The sequence below is a fragment of the Silene latifolia genome, chromosome 6 (genome assembly GCF_048544455.1).
Source record: "Silene latifolia isolate original U9 population chromosome 6, ASM4854445v1, whole genome shotgun sequence".
NCBI classification, from domain to species: domain Eukaryota; kingdom Viridiplantae; phylum Streptophyta; class Magnoliopsida; order Caryophyllales; family Caryophyllaceae; genus Silene; species Silene latifolia.
Window position 1 is genome coordinate 5290249 of NC_133531.1, and position 18056 is coordinate 5308304.

General features: G+C 32.7%; 1 long non-coding RNA gene across 1 annotated transcript; it reads right to left on the reverse strand.

Moving 5' to 3' along the window:
- Positions 1–11843: 11843 nt before the first annotated feature.
- LOC141658496 (uncharacterized) lies at positions 11844–14367 on the reverse strand. The gene is made up of 2 exons (XR_012549282.1): positions 14069–14367; positions 11844–12276 (listed from the first exon to the last, which is right to left on the reverse strand). It is a non-coding gene; the product is annotated as an uncharacterized LOC141658496 (long non-coding RNA).
- Positions 14368–18056: the final 3689 nt, after the last annotated feature.

Below are 18056 nucleotides of genomic sequence, written 5' to 3' on the forward strand. Positions count from 1 at the left end.
CTGAATCAGGCTGAGGAGGAAGTTAGTACAAGCAAAAAGATAGCCTTACAAGCTGAGTCTAGCAAGGTTGATGATTCCTCAGATATTGAAGATGAAACCGTTTTGTTTGTTAAACGTTTTAAGAAAAAGGCTTTCTTTCAAAATCAAAATAAAACAAATAACAAATCAAAACAAACCCCCAAGAAAAATTTTGAGTCAAAATGGTCTTTCTCTAATCGTGGATGCTTCAAATGTGGTGATAATGATCACATGATCAAAGATTGCCCTACATGGAAGAAAATTAAAGACAAAAATCTACGTGACAAAACAAAGAGAGAATTCAAGCAAGTTATGATGGCATACTGTTGGGGAGACTTGGACTCTGAAGATGGCGAATCCGAAGATGAAGAAGAAAGTGCCAACGTTTGTCTAAGTAGCGTCAGTCTTGACCTATTCTCCGAAAGCGACAATGAAAGCAATGTTTCAAATGCTGAGAAGTGTCTTGTTGGAAATTCAGATTCTGATTCAGAGGATGAAGAGGTAAGTTATCTTGAACTTAAAAAGCGTGTTAAGAAACTTTCTAAGGATAATTTAATTAAGTGTTTTGAAAAATCCCTTGATCATTGTCATGAACAAAGTCTAGAGTTAAAAGACCTTAAGGAACAGATTTTAGATATTGCTGAGGAAAACCAACTTCTGAAAGCCAACGCCAAAAAGCTCAAATCTAAAGTTATGGCTACTCCAGCTATAACTTCAGACATGACGAATGTTGAGAAGAACGCTCTTGAATTAAAAGTTAAGGCTAGTGATGCCATAACTTCAGAGCTTAAACTTAACATTAAGAATCTTCAAGCTAAAGTTACGGCTAGTGATGCCATAACTTCAGAGCTTAAACTCAACATTAAGCATCTTCAAGCTAAAGTTACAGCTAGTGATGCTATAACTTCTGATTTGAAGAAAGTCAATGAGATCTTAAAAGATGAGCTTAATGGCAAAGATAGTGTGGTTTCCGAACACAAGAGAGAAATTGTATTTCTCTCTAAGCAATTGGATGAAACTAGTAAAAGTATGTCTCAACTTAAGGTACAACATGAAAAAGAGAAACGTATCTTGAATGAACGTTTTGATAAATTTCGTGAAGACTTTGAGAAAGGTAGCTCTTCCAAGGATTCAAATGTAGATCATTCAAAATGTGAAAAAGAAATTGAGTCCTTGAAAGAATTACTTTTACATGCACGAAAAGTTCATGATAAGTGGGAAGGAAGCACAAAGGTTCTAAACTTCCTTACTGAACAATCTGACAATAACATGAAGATGGGACTTGGTCATGAATGCTATAGCCGTAGAGACCATGATAAATGCAAATCTAATCCTTCTGAAAATGATTTCAGAAAAAGAAAATACGTTAATCTTCCAGAATACTTGATTTGCAATTATTGTGGCTCTACTGGACATATACAAGTCAACTGTGTCAAACTCGCTTTTGATAAGCGAAAGAATGTCGAATCTGTTAAGACTTGTGATTTCATAGTAGAAGACGATGTCTCTACCATAGATGAATCTAACGACAATGTAGAACGCAACAATGAGTTTAGATGGACTTATGATATGGCTTTTGATTACTCATCTGTTCCTTCAAAATCAAACAAAATAAATGAGAATCGAAAGCATACTTTCAAGCCTAAAGTTCATAACTCTAAACCTAGAGCGTCTCATGAAGGTACTAGACCGAAAGCTACTTTCGATAGAACAAAACCTAGAGTACCTTATGTGCCGATTGTTAGACAAAGACCAAGACAACCCAATGTTAAAGCCAAAAGAATAATAAAACAAGTATGGGTTAGAAAGGATCAAATATATTGAATTACTAACCATAAAGGACCCAACCTAGCTTGGGTACCTAAAAGTTGTATTTGATTCATTTGCAGGTAGAAGTGAAAGAAAATAACCTATGGTATCTTGACAGTGGATGCTCGAGACACATGACAGAGATTTAAATCTTTTCTTTCACTAGAGCCCTTCTTTGGTGGCAAGGTTACCTTTGGAGATAATAAGAAGGGTACGATTATTGGAGTAGGAAAAATCGGAATTTCAACCTCTCATTCAATTGATAAAGTATATCTGGTAAGTGGTCTTAAACATAATTTACTTAGTATTTCTCAATTATGTGACAAAGGAAATAGAGTTGTCTTTCATGCCGATGTTTGTCGTATCATAATTGAAGGTACTAGTAATGTTTTACTTGAGGGTCACCGTATGAGGAATGTGTATATGATTGATTTAAATGTTGTCAATACAAATTCCTTTGCGTGTATGAAAGTAACTTCCGATGAGTCTTGTTTGTGGCACAAGAGGTTTGCACACGTTAGTCCAACTATTTTAAAGAAACTTAAGTCCATGGATTTAGTTGAAGGCTTGCCCTCAATTAATTTCGAGCAAGAGACAATGTGTGACTCATGTGCCCGCTGCAAACATGTTAAATCCTCTTTTAAACCTAAAAGAATAGTTAGCACTAAACGACCACTTGAGATGGTACACATGGATTTATGTGGACCTATGAGAGTTAGAAGCCGTGGTGGATCAAAGTATGTATTTGTTCTAGTCGATGATTACTCAAGGTATGTCTGGCCAATCTTTCTTTCCTCTAAAGATGAAACTTTCGATGAATTTGTGGTATTAATGAAGCTTGCCCAAAATAGATATGAAAATAAGCTTATTTCGATTCGGACGGATCACGGCACGGAATTTGACAATCAATTATTTATAGAATATTGTCGGGAAAATGGTGTGGGGCATAACTTCTCCGCACCACGTACCCCACAACAAAATGGTGTCGTGGAACGTATGAATCGAACCCTAGAGGATATGGCTCGTACTATGCTTTTGTGTAGTGGCCTTCCTAGAAGCTTTTGGGCAGAAGCTGTTAGTACCGCATGCTATGTGCATAATAGAGCTATGATCCGACCTATTTTGAAAAAGACTCCCTATGAACTTTTAAGAGGGAGAAAACCCAATATATCACATCTCCGTTGCTTCGGGAGCAAATGCTTTGTTCATAATAATGGAAAAGAAAATTTAGGAAAATTTGACCCCCGAAGTGATGAAGCTGTTTTTCTGGGATATTCGGATCATAGTAAAGCTTACAAAGTGTTCAATAAAAGAACCTTGCGCATAGAATAAAGTGTTCATGTTCGCTTTGACGAAGATAATGTGCTTGATAAAGCTGAACAGGAAGAAGAAGATCCAGATGAGCCCGATTTCTTTTTAGCAAGAAATGAGCCTTTAAATGAAGAAGAAGATATTCAAGGTATCAATGATGAACTAGAGAATTCTGCAAACGATCCTAAGAGAAGTGATGAGTCCATAGTTAATGATACTATTGACCCTTCCTTAGATAAAGAAAAAGATCTTGAAGTTATACCTAATGATGTTGTAACTTCCGATCCAAATCATGATATTTCTAATGAAGTTAGTGATGCTTCTGAAGAGAATCCCGAGTCCAACTCAGGGGGAATAAATCATGATTCTTCGTCTGCAGATGATGCTAGTCCATCAAATGATAATGAGCCTAGAGTTCTTAAAAAATGGAAACATAAAAGCTCCCACCCTTTGGACAAAATCCTAGGAAATCTAGAGCAAGGCATTAAAACTAGAAGGTCCTTGAATAATTTCTGCTCGTTTTTCTCATTTCTATCGACCATCGAACCTACCAATATTAAAGAAGCTCTTGCGGAACCTGATTGGATTATTGCTATGCAAGATGAGCTTCAACAATTCGAACGCAATAAGGTATGGCACTTGGTGCCACGACCTAGTGATCGAACTGTTATTGGTACGAGATGGGTGTTTAGAAATAAATTGGACGATACAGGACTTATTACAAGAAACAAGGCACGACTAGTTGTCCAAGGCTACAATCAACAAGAAGGGATCGATTATGACGAGACCTTTGCACCTGTAGCAAGACTTGAGGCTATACGTCTCATTATTGCCTTTGCTGCTCATAAAGGAATGAAACTGTTCCAAATGGACGTTAAGACAGCATTTCTTAATGGTTATTTGGAGGAAGAAGTCTATGTAGAACAACCTCCCGGATTTTTAGATAGCAAGTTTCAAAACCACGTTTATAAATTAGACAAAGCTTTATATGGTTTGAAACAAGCTCCAAGGGCATGGTACGACAGACTATCCAAATTTTTGTTACAAAATAGTTTTACAAGAGGATCTGTCGATAAAACCTTGTTCCTAAAATCCGAGGGTTCGAATTTACTTGTTGTGCAAATTTATGTAGACGATATTATATTCGGTTCTACTAATGAAAGATTGTGCAAGTATTTTTCTGATCTAATGACTTCTGAGTTTGAAATGAGCATGATGGGAGAACTGAAGTACTTTTTAGGCTTACAAATTCAACAAACAAAGGATGGTATAAAGATTCACCAACAGAAATATATCAAGGAACTAATCCGAAAGTTCGGTATGGAAAATGCAAAATCATACGATACACCTATGGTACCTGAAAAGAAGATGACTATAGATGAACATGGTAAGTGTGTCGATGAGACTACATATCGAGGTATGATTGGTTCACTTTTATATTTAACTGCAAGTCGTCCTGATATAATGTTTAGTGTATGTGTCTGTGCGCGATATCAATCGTGTCCTAAAGAATCACATATGATTGCAGTTAAACGTATCTTGAGATATTTAATTGGTACATCTAATTTATACTTATGGTATCCACTTGAGTGTAATTTCGATCTAGTAGGATATTCAGATGCAGATTATGCAGGATGTTCTTTAGATAGGAAAAGCACTTCTGGGTATGCAACGTTTGTTGGACCTTGTATTATCACATGGGGATCAAAGAAGCAAAATTCAGTTGCAATGTCTACTGCTGAAGCCGAGTATGTATCTGCAGGACTGGTATGTTCTCAATTACTTTGGTTAAAGCAACAACTATGTGATTATGGTATTAATGTAGGTCGTATGCCTATTATGTGTGACAATACGAGTGCTATAGTAATTTCTAAGAACCCTGCCCAGCACTCGAGGACCAAACATATAGATATTCGACACCACTTTCTACGAGATCATGTAGAGAAAGACAACATTTCACTTGAATTTTGTAGTACCGAAAGGCAATGGGCTGATATCTTGACTAAGGCATTAGCTAGAAAACGCTTTGAGTTATTGAGACTTGAGATTGGTTTAATTAGTGATAATTAAATCCGTCATAATTATGTCTGGGAACCTGAATGACTGGCTAGGAAGATAAGATTGTACGATTGTGTCCATATATTTTTGTTGCAAGTTTAATTATGTTAAATTATATTTATTTTACGTGTTATATCTTGCTTATGTGTATGGTAGTATTTTATATTCTGCATAATCACATTTCCTTACAAAAATCGACAAAATCTACAATAAACTGCCTTAATATAATAAAGATATTTCCATCTTATTATATTCCTACACAAATCCTGCCTAAACTCCAACACAAAAGATTTCTTTCCTAATCTTACATGACATAGGAGTTGATGCCAAAAAAAAAAAAAAAGGAAAGTGCGAAAAAAAAAGGAAAGTGCCGTGAAAAAAAAAAAAAAAAAAAAAAAAAAAAAAAAAAAAAAAAAAAAAAAAAAAAAAAAAAAGAAAGATGCCGAAAAAAAAAAAAGGGAAAGGCATTAAAATATGGAAATTGGTATTATTCTCTATCTTTTAAGGAATCTTATTCTTACCTAAACTCAAATTCCTTATGCTATATATACCCCTTTAATCTCTCCATAATTCTCATCAATTATAATCTCTAAACCCTAATTACCTTCTACTACAATTTTAATAATGACTAATCAACCTACAACCCGTTTTCAATCCAAGAAACATGTTGTTCTTAGAAAGAAAGTAAGCCAATCACCGCCAAGAACTCGCTCCACCTCACCGGCCGACCACCCTCGTTCCCCACGGACCGCCGTCGACCAACCGGCCAACCTCACCAAGCGTCGAAAATTGTTTAAGGGTAAGGGAAAGATGGTTTCGGAAATTGAGGTAAGCTCTAAGACTGAAAACTATGTACTTCAAGATGGTTCTTCACGAGTTCTTTACGCACAACATATGGATGATTACACCAACAATGGACTGAATAATCTTAGATTAACTCAAGTAGAACGAAGAGATGTCAATCAAGTTGCTCAATATCGCATTCACGCAGGACGAGTATATTCGATTGATTGGTTAAAGAAATACAAAGCACTTGGGTTTTTCAGAAATTTTCTCAAGGATCAAGGATGGGAAAATATTGTTCTTTGTAAGTGGTCTGTCTTTCCTATTGAGGTATATCAATTTTATGCTTCTGTTCATCTTAAGGAAGGAAATTTGTTTGCTGTGGTTAATGAGACTTCCATAAAAGTCTCACCTGGTGATTTCTGCGACTTGGCTCGAGTTCCTGGAGGAGGAACTGAGATCAATCCAAGCGTGGAATGGGGAGGTTTTACACCCGAAAAAAGGTTGATAGTGAAACGGTATTTCAAACAAGATGCAACTTCGTCTGAGACTATCTTGACTGCGAAGTTGTCGCCTAAATTAAGGTTCTTTTTGAACTTTATTTGGAATACCATTGTTCCTCGAAAAGAAGGTAGAGATAAATTCGGGGCACATGAGATGATTATGATGAAGGCTTGGCTTGAAGGAGAAAAGGTTAGTCTACCCTTGCTTGTGTTTCATAAAATTATACAAGCTAGTGTAACGGCTAAGATGGATGATTTAGCTTCTACTTTGAGTTTGCCTTATGGGAATTGGATATCTCGAATTTTGGAGAAGAAAGGAGTTATTGGGAAACAGAGTTATGGAGTTATCACTAATGACGAGATGAGCGATCTTTATCTATCTTATATGAAGCTCGTTATTAATGGCAACGAATTAGGTTTTGAGACAAAAGGAGAAAAAGGAGGAAAAAGTAATGTGAGCATTGATATGTTGGATTCTAAGATGGATTCAAACTTTACTTCTATTCTTGGAAGGATTAATGAACAAGACAAGAAATTAGAAGAATTGTTTGATCTTATTCAAAGAAAGAGGAGAGTTGATACTAGTGGACCAAGTGAGGTTAGCGCGGCTCATATCCAAACCGTGTTATCTCGGTTTGAAACACGGCTCGACAGTGTTTATAAGGCCGCCGTGCGAACTCACTCCGAGTCTACTCAAATAAAGGAAGGTATGGCTAGTTTGGTTAAGTTTGGTGATGATCTTTTGCAATCTGGGAAGGAGATGAGATCTGAGATGCAAACTATTTATGAAGCAGTTAAAGCTATGACTTTGAGGATTGGTAACTTCGATACTCGGTTAACCGCTCAAGCTGCACTTCTCGATCATTGTCACGCGAGACTCGAGGACTTGGAATACCGAACCCGACCTCGGTCCAACCCGCCAAGCCCACGCTACCCTTGACCTTTTTGCCCTAATCCATTCAACCTACCCTTATCTTTTTAATTCCTTTGCTCACAATAAAAATCCATTCTTATGGATATTAGCTTTTTCCATTCCGCATTTTATTCCTTGTGTGATTTCAGTTTATAATATTATTATGCTAATTAAGAACTAGATTGCGTTTAATATATTATGTTTTTCATGATTATTTCTTGTCTCATAATATATTATTCTGGTCGTTTTATGTTTGTTCGTATCTTTTCAATGATGCCAAGAGGGGGAATTGTTTTTATGATTTGCGACCGTCTCAAAGTTAATTCTCTCATGGCGTTCTATAGTTATAACTTTGAAAAGGTTATTAGTTTCTGAGCTCAACTGTTCTATAATTTGGGAAGTATTATGTTGAGGGGGAACTAGACTTAGACACAAATCATAGGAGACTTGTCATCATCAAAAAGGGGGAATTTGTTGGACCTTTAGTCCTTATTAATTGTTTTGATAATGACAGTAATGATTTGTATGTGAACTTAATATATAAACATATGCGTGTAATTGTGTGCTTAAGTCCTTATTTAGAAAGGAACAATTACAATGACGCAAGCTTGAAGTTTTGACCAAGGAGGTACAACTTCAAATACATTTGATCGATGCATTCAAGCAAGATCAAAATTGGAAATCAACCACGAGACTCAAGATGAGAGACTTGTGAAGAGACGATTCGTTTACTGAAGATCTACTGAAGATTAGATAGTATAGGTCGTCATTCGGTAATGGTTTTACTTTGTTTGATTTAAAGGTTAGTGAAGTTATGACCTAATAGACATAACTTCATTGCTAGACAAAAATGATGCGTTAATTTTTGGAAAATATATTTTTAGTGATTTATAAAATAAGAGAGTATTTATTTTGGTTGGAATTAATTAATTAGAATTTAAGTTAAATAAACTATTGGTTTGTAACACGATATTTATATCGTCATGCAACCTAGGGCTTTAACTAAATTCTATCTCGATTTGTTGCGGGCTAAAGAAGCAAGTAATGGACCGATGGAGGCCTAGAGGCCGGCCAAACCCTAGTGGCCGAACCCTAGGTGGGCCAAACACTAGGAGGCCGAAACCCTAGGGTGGGCGAATCCCTAGGGAGGCCAAACTCCTTCATTTGCTTCTTTCTTGTTCTTCAAGTCATTTGTTTCCAGAACATTCCTATGCCCTAATTCCAGAACATTCCAAACCCTAATCCTCTCTACTATAAATACTCTCATTCATTCAACATTAATTGTTGACACACACATCTACAAATTTCAAGAAAGAAAAATATTTTTAAGCAAAAATCATTTGAGCTTTAATTCTTATTTTCATATTTGCTTATACAAAAATCACGCATCAAATTTGTCAATCACTCGAAGAAAAATCGTTATTGGATATTAAATACACAAGGATAGTATACTCACTCGCATAACGTGAGATTAGTATTTATCGTTGTATTTTTCTTATTAACGTAAGAGCAACCTAGAGTATTTAGCGATACTCAATTTGAGTTATAATCATATAGTTGATTATACGAGTGGATTGGTAATTTTTGTAATCCGGAGAAAGGTACTAAAAATTATTAATCGAGAATAGTGGACGTAGGTTTCGACTTGTGAAACTGAACCACTTCAAAATCCTGTGTGTCTCTCTTTCTCTCTCTCTTTATTATTGTTATTTCGATTTTGCATTTATTGTTAATAATTTAATTAGTTGATTTTAATCAATAAAATCAAGTAATTAATTTATATCATATATTTCGAAAAAGCGGTCATCGTTTTTAATACTCAATTCACCCCCCCCCCCCTCTTTCGTATTCGATCAATAGACTCCACACTTATCAAGGTCGATTTCGTTTTGTTTGTTTGTTGCTGGTTTGATGACTAATAAAAATTATGATGTAAATTATATAATAAAAAGGAGCCTAAGAGGGGTCGGATCACACATGCAAAGGTAAGTATATAATTATGTTAAACTCGGTATTAAAAACATTGTCAATTGCTTAGGCTTAGAGACACCCACCTTACGGCATTAGTGTCAACCATAGACCGGGTCGTAGAGAAACTCTCGTCCATGACTAGGTCATCCTACTACACATGCTTAGTCTAATTCAATTCCGTGCCTCTCGACTTTAGAACGAATGAACAAACTTAATCAATTGAATAAGGCCTTAAACAAAGATTAAACATTATAGTGCAAACATGTGATAGAAGCTTGAACAATATTATTATCAACCTATTTTAACCTGTTATATACTTGATTTTGCATGACTCCCCTAGCCCTTAGACTAGGGAAATTTAGCTACTCATAATGTAATGTAAACTATAAAACTTGTTGTAAGAAATGCTAAACTTGATTGTATGAATTATATAAACTAAACGATATAACATGTAATGTGAGATTAAACTAAGTGGTAGAAATGAAATGCTAGCGATGTAGTTATGAAAACATAAATAGAAATGTAAACTAAATAAACAAGAGTAAGAATTACTGAAATAAGAACTAGAACTTGAATTGCAAAGAGAACCAAATGCTTGAATTAACTTTGAACCAAATGTTTAACAACTATAAGCTTGAAAATATTAAAACTAATTATGAAAACTAATGAGAGAAATTATGCTTAAGGCTATTGTAAAGTGTATGAAAGACGTAAGAAAATTGGATATCTTAAACCTTGAAATGCCTCCCCTTTATATAGGGGAGGGGAGTGAAACGTAAACGAGCTAGGAACATGCAACCCCGATCGGGCGGGGTTGGGGCCCCCGATCGGGGTCGTGTGTTTCCAGCCCGTTTCCGTTAAATCTCCTCTTAATTGTTTGGAGAATCCTGTGTGGGTGATTAATTGAGCGATTAATCACCCGGTTAATCACTAATCCTTTGGCATCCTAGGTAGCTTGGAATCCTATTTTCTTTCACTTTGACTTGGACTTTGAATTGGGCTTGACTTTGGTTTGTTGACACAATTGCATTGCACACATTAGTCCATCAACTTCTTCATGAAAAACTCATGCAAACACTCCATGCTAGTCCAATATTGGGTCTTGCTTAGCCATTTTACTCTAGTGGGTCGTCTTGTAGTATTTTAGCTCCAAAGAGCTCAAATATCCTACAAAATATGTGGAGACAAACAAATGCACTAGAATAACAAATATTAGCTCAAAACACTGTGATAAGTGCTAAATGACATATAAAATAGAGCTAATATAGGGGATGAAAATGTATAAAATATGCACTTATCAAGTGTGTGAATGAATATAATAATGATAACATTTATGAATAAATATGGTGACATATGAAAATGTTACCATATTTGTCTCGAAATGTAACCATGTATGAAATTTTGTTGTATTAGTTAGAATGTGTGAATAAATGTTATGAAGGTAACATCTATGAATAAAGATGGCGACAAATGAAAATGGTACCGCCTAAGTCTCGAAATATAACCATATTTTAAATGTTACTATATATTAGTTTTTTTTTTGGGTACATAATGTTACCATATATTAGTCAGAATGTGTTGCCATATATTTTGTTTGAAGGCACTTTTAATATAAAGTAATGGTAAGATTTCATACTCAGTTCGCAGAAATTCGTATGCAACCGCAACATCTATAAATGGACAAAACAAAGTCCGATGTTGGACAAACCTCGAAGCAGTTGGAGATGCAAACAACAAAGAAATTGGAGGTCCTCTAAAGGATGTTGCCAAGAAAAAAAAAATGAAGGGGGCAGAGGCTATTCATGGACTATTATCTGTTTAACTGTCAGTTTGTAATAAAACTTATATTTAGTACTTGGTGGTTTGTTTGGGGTATGTTATTTTGGAACAGAATTTTAGTCCCTCGTGATGTCAGACATCTAAGACAATGTTTGTTTTGTGACCACCTTAATAATTATAAAATGTTATCATTATCTATTTAAATGTGCGCATTTTTTTCTTAATAATTTTAACTACGTCATCATAAACGTCTAAAAATGTCTTAATTTTTGTCGAATATGTGACCACTGAAATTATAAAATATTTCAAAAAGTAGTATGTGACTATAAGAGAGTACAATATTACCATTTAAGAGACTATAGTAGTATATTACCTTCAGTTCTAAAATACTACAAAAATTTGTTCGTTTAATTTCTAATGTTAGCATATGAGAGTACATTGTTACCATTTGAGAATGTATATAAAATTGTAATTAGTTGGTATCAGATTTATTTTAAACGGTAACATGACATAATGTTAACATAAGAGACTAATATGTGACCGCTTAAGTAGTAAAATACTAGATACTTCGTTTTTTTTAATTTCTAATGTTACCATGGAGAGTATAGTGTTATAATTTAAATTCTACTGGTAGTCAGAAATGATTTCCGAAATGATAGCATACTTAACTTAGCTAAACTGGTGACATACTGGAGTGAAATGGTAACATATTTAGTTAAACTTTTGATATACAAGAGTGAAATGGTAACAATTTGGGCACTTGTTGATTACAAAACGTACGCTGACAATGTTATAACAACCTTACAGCACTATACAACATGTACTTCCTAAAACGTTTTCCCCAAAACGTGGTCGGATTGTTATCATATACCCTAATGCCCTTCCGCGCCATTTATATCAGACACGGGAAAACATTGTACGCGAAACTGTTAGTTGCCCGCATCTCAGTCCCTTTCCTAGCCTTCTTCTTTCCCAAGTTCCTTTTTTTTTAAAGTTGATTACGCCCATTATCGTACAACATTTACGGTCAATAATAGCAGGCGCTCGCAGCTCTATGGTTGGTTGATCTTCGTCCATATTAAGGGACACATATGTGCCACTAACATTGCCGATGTCTCGTTACTGGTAAATCTGGGCACATTATCAGCATATAAACTTCAGATGTTTACACATTAACATTTAATGTAACCAGTTAATAGGTAAAATGTAACCATTAAAATCTAACTGTATAAAGAAGATGTGATTGAATTTGAATAGAGACTTATAATGAACACATATATGCATTGAGATGGTGACATAAGGGTTTGTGTAAAATGTTATTATCTAAGTCAATAAATAAAACAATCTACAGTAAGTTTGCTTTGATTTGAATGAATCTTATAATGATCATATATGAATGAACATGCTGACATGTGAATTTGTGTTAAAATTGTTACCATCTTAGTAAGTATATGTGTTGCCACTTTACAGAATGTGTGCCATAAATGTTACCACCCTTAGTAAAATGATATCATCTTAGGCTGAAATGTAACCATAAAAACAATACTTAATTGGTCTTAAAATGTCAACAAATAAGTGGCAACATTTATGCATGAATGTGGTGACATAAGACAATATGTCAAAATGTAACCATGTTGGTTTATGTTCTTACACACTAAAATGGTAATATTGGGATACATTCTCCTTTGTATGCACATTCAGATAATAACATTTTGAACACAAACAAATATGTGACCATGTTTATGCAAATATGTCATTATGGTGACAATTGTATAGTGAGACAAAGATAGGTACATATCTCTGATAAAGTACTCACATTCACATATATGTCACTATGTTTAGTCAATTATGTTAACAAGTTAATAATATTTGTACGTTCCTGAAATATAAGTACATATATTTGATAAAGTGGTCACATTTTCAACAATTACATATAACTCACCATGTTTATTAAATATGTTAATATGGTGACAATTGTATAATCAGAATAAGATAGGTACATATCTCTAATAAGGTAGTGATCACATTCACATATCTATCACCATATTTAGTCAATTATGTTAATAATATTGGTACCTTCCTCAAACATGGTCACATATTTGCAAAAACATGCTCACATTTTAAGCAATCACATATAAGTCACCATGTTCATTATATTATGTTAACATTTTAGGCTGAACACCCCGAAAAGATCAGTACCTATAACAAGAGCAATTAAATTTAAAACTTTGGTTAAAATGGTAACACTATACTCATAAAGGTGGTCACACTGTACGCTTAAATGGTAACATATATGACTGACTGTATAAACTTTTCAAAGCGCATTTTATGTAACGTTAAATTAGTGTAGAAGTCAATTTTATAGACGTATTTGTGCTCGTCAATTTATGTTAATCTTCATAATCAACTAAAATCTTTATCTAAAATTGAATCAACAACAACAAAAACAACATCTTAAAATCTCATAAACAAAATATTAAAATATAATCAACAAAAACAATATCTTAAAATCTCATCAACAACAAAAACAACAAGACCAAGAATCTTCATTTTTTGTCATAACAACCCAGATCTCCTAATTAAAACACAAAAGATTCAAACTTTTTAACATAAATCAACAAAAACTCAATAAAGTTATGAACTTTGAGTAAAAAATGATATAAAGACTGAAACTTTTTACATAATAAAAAAACTCATCACATTAATCAATTTAAAGTAACAAAAAACATAAAAGATTCAATTTTTTAACATAAATAAATTAAACAAAAACCGAATAAAGCTAACTAATGATATAAAGATTAGAACTTTTTACATAAATAAAAACCAACACAATAATCAATTACCATCAAGCAATACACCATCCATTTTAACATAGGATGAATATGTAACCAAATTAAATCAAATAAGAGATTACAAACAATACCTTCGTTTCTTTTTTTGGTCGGTCATTTTTAGCCACTTTTTTCTTTGCAGGATGAAGATTGTAGGATGAAGATTGTACAGGGGAAATATTATATGGAGATAGACATGAAGCTGATTATTAAGGTTTTTTTTAGAGAGATAGAGACATGGAGCAAGTTTTTTTTTCCCAAATTATAATAAGATCGTGATGATGATGATTAATAGGAAAGATGGAGATGATTGTGGAGATCTTGAGGATGAATATTAGAGGGATTAGAGTTTTTAGATAATAATGAAGAGAGAGGGTTTGTAAATTCTGTAAATGAAAAAGAAATTGTAAAGGTAAACAATGTTACCGTCATAAGGGAGAGAGAATTTTTTTTTTATCATTGTTTATTTTGTATTGTCAAATCAGTCCATCTCACCTATTATTTTATTTTATAGTAAAATGGGTCACCTTTACCCATATTAACATAATGTGGTATGCAACCCGCTCCGTCTTCACCTTGTGACGGATACCCTCCGTCACAAATGAGAATTTGTGTTCTCAAAGTTGTAATAGCATAGGACTAGCCCAAAAGAAAAGAATCCCAAAGAAAATAGTTATATTTATTTGTATTTTAATTTTATTTTAAAGACCCGACATTTTATGATAAAAACTAACATATTTATATGTACAATTTATCAATATAAAATTTTAGGTTATCAAAATAAAATTATTTTTTACAAGTTTATTAATTTATTTATTTGGGTTTTTAGTTATTGGTCTAGTCTTATGGATAAAGTGGTTTTACACAACAATTTGTGAACTTTATACCCTCCATCTAAAATAAATTCGAAAAATGCGACAATTATACTAGCACGATTTAAGAAGACCTTTAAAATAAAAAAAATAATTATTTTATTATAATAATGAACAAGTGAGATAAGTAATAAGTATTACTAATAGCAAAAAGAAAAAAAATAGGATATTAATAAAATTTTACCTATAAAATGATTAAAAAAAACGGAAAAAATGAAAAAATACATAGAATTTGTATAGAAATGATAGCCATAAGCCATACCCATTCACTACATGTTGACATGTACATATAATGTATGTATTCACAAGAGACAGTTAACCTATATATAAATAGACGACTCTTTCTTAGAGTTCTAACTTAAAAGCAATCCTACATATAAATACAGCCATATCCATTCACTACATGTTACGATCAAAAGGAGAAAGGGTAGAGCTAGGAATCATACACTCTCCTATAAAGATAAAAACGTGATGAGTATAGGCAAGTTTAGATAAACTTTTGTCAAAGATTATTTGAGCATGTTCAATGGTAAGCGTATATCATCTAGCTTGACAAATCCACGTCATATCCTAAGCTTAACTTTGCTGTTACTAAAGGGGTGGGGGCGCAGATTGTCTCCCGGCTCCCCATCAATTTCATGTAAACTTTTATTTTTCTATCTATGAAAGCTGCGCGCATCCCTTAATAATAATAATAATAATAATAATAATAATAATAATAATAATAACAATAATCGTGACAAAATATTAATAAACGTCGCAATATTCGTGGCAAAATACTAAGAGCAAGTCCAATGTGTAGCTTAGGAACTTGCTTGCAATTTCTTAAAATTGCAAGTTAGTTACTACATCATTGGAGAAGACCGTGTATAATGGCTTGCCTTAAGCAACTAGCTTTATTAAGCTAGTTGCTTAAATTGCCTCACTATACAAAACAACCAAAGAAGAATATATGACAAGTAAAAAAAAAAACAAAATGCAGCTGCATGCCGGTATCTCAAGATATTCTATCCATTTTCAGAGGTCCTACGACCTTATCTTTTTATCTCGCAACTTCTGTACTCCTTCATTTCCCCATTTTAATTCACAAATCTTATCTCTTTTGGTTAATTTTTTTTTTACTCCTTATTTTAATTCACAAATCACACACACAATGAAGAAATCTTGTTTATTCATTCGGTGGGAATTACCTGGTATTGAAACAGTTATGCATACCACTGGTTATGTTAGCCATAAAAGCAGCGAAAGGTTATCTATCGTTTCTACCTGTCATCAATTAAACCATTTTGTCCTTAATAATGATTATGAAACCTTCATAAACAATGAAGTTTGGAAAAAAGTTGTAGTTATCGTCACAATGTTTGATCGCGAGACTACTTTTAATGGAATACTCTCTGCTTTTGATAGGGTTCCTAATTTATCCTTGTCTTTCATTCCCCTCACCGAAAAACACTTTCAACCGTTATACTGCATCAGATAGAACCAGCTTACATTTCAGCTGACGAAATATACCCAAGACAAGTCATCTATGCAATTCACAATCTTGAAATGGATGACGAATCAGAACTATCTATTTTTCATATTTTCCAACAAACTAATGGTTACATTGTGTAAGGCCTTGTTCTTTTGGACTTAATTTCAGTTCTAATAAGTTCAGTTCAGCTCTATTAAGTTGATTCGATTGATTCACTTCATTCGATTCGATTCGATTCGATTCGATCAGATTGAGATCGATTCAATTGATTCGATTCAATTGATTGATTGATTCAGATTAGTTTATTTCAACATTAATATTATTATTCTTATTTTATATTCTTATTCTTATTGTTATCATTATTATTATATTAATTTATTTACTATTGTTATTATTATATTAAAATTTATTTTTAATATTACTATTATAGTTATTGTTATTATTACTAATATATTATTATTATTATTACATTTATTATTACTAATATATTATTATTATTATTACATTTATTATTATATTAATATTTTATTTTTTATATTACTTATTAGATTAATTAATATATTAATAATAATAATAATAATAATGAATAATATTATTATAATATTTATGATTATTATTGGTATTATTATTGGTATTATTATTATTATTATTATTATTATTATTATTATTGTTGTTGTTATTATTATTGTTACTATTATTATTATTATCTTATTATTATTATTATCTTTTTATTTTTATTTGATTCGATTCGATTGATTCATTCTATTAAGTTGATTCGATTCACTCCATTAAGTTGATTCGATTCGATTGATTTAGATAATTTCAGTTCAAAAGAACAGGGCCTAAGTAATCGTATCATATATGCATTAACTTTTTTTACTTTTATCAAAAGTTGCTTCAGTCGCTAGAAAATTTCCAACGGTTTTTATTTTATTTTTATAAATAAATACAATTTGTTGTAATAATTCGCTAAAAGGTTAATAAACTTTTCATATTATTATTATTATTGTTGTTGTTGTTGTTGTTGTTGTTGTTGTTGTTGTTGTTGTTGTTGTTCAGAGTTGTTAGTGACAAATTTAAAAGCGACTATATTTTTCCAAGGGACCTGTAATTGAGAATTTCATGTTTAGAAGATTAGTATACTTGATTCTAGTAATGGCTCACTAGTCATTATAGTATTCATCACCTTTTTATTTTGAATTTGTTAATTCATTATATGATCAATTCAGAAATTATTACCGATTAGCCTTTACTTGTTTATGTTGGAATATGTGTCCTCCGACAATAATGCGATCACGACTGTTGATCATGATGATCACATGTTTAAGTCTCATTATAAAGAATACAATTGGGAAGTAATATTTTACTGTCAACTGATCAACATATATCAGTAATGATTGGCTGACTAGAGTTTGACATTACTGTCGTGCGACGGTGGTGATCAGTTGATCCCCTAGGTCATACCTATAGGGCAACACTCTTAATTGATCATTTAATTAATCGTATAATGTTACGAGTTAATTAAATTACTTGAAAATTGACGGACGATTTTGGAAGTAAAATTTACGTATCTCATTGAAATTTGATTAAATGAGATACGGTCGAGTATTTGAATTGTATCATTACTCAGATGAAATTATTGTTTAAAGAAACAATTAAAATTGAATGAATTATTATAAATACAATTTGTTTTGATTTATAATTGGTAAAATATTTTGGTACAAGTAATTATGA